Below are 2,945 nucleotides of genomic sequence, written 5' to 3'. Positions count from 1 at the left end.
GTACGCGGGCCTCTCACTGCTGTGGCCTCTCCCGTTGCGGAGCACAGGCTCCAGACGCGCAGGCTCAGCGGCCATGGCTCACGGGCCCAGCCGCTCCGCGGCATGTGGGATCTTCCCGGACCGGGGCACGAACCCGCGTCCCCTGCATCGGCAGGCGGACTCTCAACCACTGCGCCTCCAGGGAAGCCCCGATCCTTTACTTTTTTCCTTTGAGAAAGGACTTTTGGGTTCTCCCATTTAAGACACACTCAGGAGATTTAAAGAATTAGAGTTCAGATTCACTCGGTCATATCCTCCTGTGGTTTTGAGACTCTCAAGGCTAAGTCTAAACTCGGAACTACAAAATCTGGTCAGATTCTAAGGGAACACGGCCCGCTCTGGGACAGAGGTTTCTTCGTGGGAAGGAAGCGCTAGGCGGCAGGGCGCTGGACGCGGCTTTCAGGCAGACAGGACCTGGGATGTCCTCACCGCTTCCTGGGCTCGCTGGCTCTCACGGGCACTTCCCAAGGCCCCTTTGGGGTCCGGCTCCAGGCCGTGGCCTTCCTGACGGACATCGTACAGTCATGGGTCTCAGGTGCTTTGGTTTGAAAGGAAAAAAAAACCCCAAACTAAGATAAGAAGCCCGAATGGGCCTCTCAGGGCTCCCTGGGGTGGGTAGTGTTCTCCCTGGAGGCCTCACCCTCAGTGTTTGTGGGGCTCAGGCCTTCCTGGCAGCTGCCTTGTCTGTGGAGGGTGAACGGAGGGCCAGGGAGAGGATCTCTCCTCCCCAGACGGCCCACGGCGGTGACCCTGGACAGCCCTGCTTCCGTCCCCCTCCATGCTCCCCCGACAGTGGGGTCACTGAATGAGCCCCATCCCTGCTTCCGTCCAGTTGGCTTCTTCTAGACGTGGCCACAGGAAAACGCAGCTGAGAACCCTGCACTCACATGATCTGCTCTCTGCCCGGCCTCCGTCGCCCGGGCAGTGTTCCTGTTTCCTTGTTTTTTCCTCAGCCCCCTCCCCTCTAGATTTCTTCCTTCCTCCCTCCCTCCCTTCTTTTCTTTCTTTTGTCGAGCCTCATGGCTTGTGGGATCTTAGTTCCCCGACCAGGGGTTGAACCCCTTACCCTGCATTGGAAGCGTGGAGTCCTAACCCCGGGACCGCCAGGGAGGTCCCTCCCCTCCAGATTTCTGAGCAACTCTGACCTCCGCAGGCGAGGACGAGGGTGAGAGCTCCAGACCACAGCCCTGAGGGCTGACCCGGCCGGCCACGGCTTTCCTCGGACCCTGTCATCCCTCTGTCACCATGCTCTCCCGCCCCTCGCTCGGCTTGGAGGGGCAACAGTTTGGCCACAAGCCCTGCTCTGTGGCCGGCACAGCCAGGGCTCCAATGGGGCCAAGCCCACGGTCACCAAGGTGGGGTGTCGGGGTAAGTGCGGGGGGGGGATCCTGCCCTGAACAGCCGGCATCGCGTGGAGCCCCCGAGCCCCCATATTCTCAGGGTGGAGCTGGGATCCCCCAAACCAAGGAACCCAAGACAGCCAGTGAACACCAGAGGCTAGAGAGAGCCTGGGGCGCGTTCTCCGTCACAGCCTCAGAAGGACCAGCCTGGCCGCCCGGGGATCTCGGACTCCGGCCTCCAGACTGAGAGAGACCCACTGTCTGTCGTTTAAGCCGCCGGGTCTGGGGGTTTGTCTCGGTGGCCCCGGGACCCTTGTGCTGTGCCCTGCCCCCAGCCTCCTCTTCCAGGGATCCTGCCCGGGGCCCACAGCCAGACGGTATCCCCAGGGCCCAACACTCAGGCTCTCAGCTCTCCACGGGAACCTGCCTCGGGACCTCGGGCCCACGGACGTGCCACTGTGCCACTCCCACGTGGGCTGAGTGATCAGCGGATACCGGGCTCGAGGGGCGACCCTCAAGGGCCATATGTCCCCTGCTGGTAGGCCCTGATGGAAGAATTGCCGCCAATGGTGGGCTCGTGGAGGAGGCCGTCAGAGGCGCTATGAGCACCTCTTGTCTGGCCGCAGTGGCCTGACCTGCAAGGTTCCCGGGGAGGCTTTGCATTTCTTCAATGCGCTGGGACGTCTGGCAAGATGGGAACCCCCCTCGACCCCTCAACTCCCCTCTGCTGAGCTGACATCTTGGGTCGGCCCTGTAGCTTGTGTCCACCTCTGAGCCCCTAAGAGAGGTCATTGGCTGGCAGACCATCAGGCTCTTGGGGGTCCCCGCAGCCCCAAAGCTTGTCGAGGCTCTGCAGGGGGTGGGTCCCCTGGGCTTTCTGGAGCAGCAGGTTCTCTCCCCACCTCCGTCCAGCTGTACAGTAGTCATAAGGGAGCCAGGAAGGTGTGGAGCCCTGAGTGTGGCCTAAAGCGCAGGCCCCAGACCCACGGGCAGACGGCAAAGAAGGGGAAGACATGGGCGCCGGGAGTACCCTTGTGCAGGGCAGAGCGGGCAGGGAAGCGGCTGGCTCCTGGGGACCTTCATTCCGCGGGGTTGGGGTGGGGGGTGAGCTGGGTGTGGGGGGCTGGAGGGGTCCTCTGGACAGATGGATGGGCAGACGTCTTTGAACGCCACTGGGCCGCTCGGCAGGCCCCCAGTGCTGACAGTGATGGACCGGGGATGGGGGGGGACGCCACTCCTCCCATCTTGATGTGAATCCGAATGCCTGATACCCATCCCCCCACTGCAGGGGTATGGGTCAGCCCGGGGAGCAAATGCTCCCCTCAGTGGGAGCTGGGGGTCACGAAAGTCACAGAGGGGGCCGAGAACAAGCGGTGGAGACCAGACACAGGAAGGGGAGCAGCCTCACCAAGGTCTCAGGGCTCGGGAGACACTGGGGTGCAGCCCTGTCCCTCCGCATATGAGGGGACCTTGCTGTCACCATCACGGTGAGCCTTCATGAGCCCTCACTGTGTGCTGAGGCCCCACGAGAGCCAGGCCTCATGCCGAGGGGTCCTGAGCTCTGCC

This window comes from Lipotes vexillifer, unplaced genomic scaffold, assembly GCF_000442215.2.
Source record: "Lipotes vexillifer unplaced genomic scaffold, Lipotes_vexillifer_v1.1 scaffold1761, whole genome shotgun sequence".
NCBI lineage: Eukaryota > Metazoa > Chordata > Mammalia > Artiodactyla > Lipotidae > Lipotes > Lipotes vexillifer.
Note: the sequence above shows the minus strand (reverse complement) of the source record.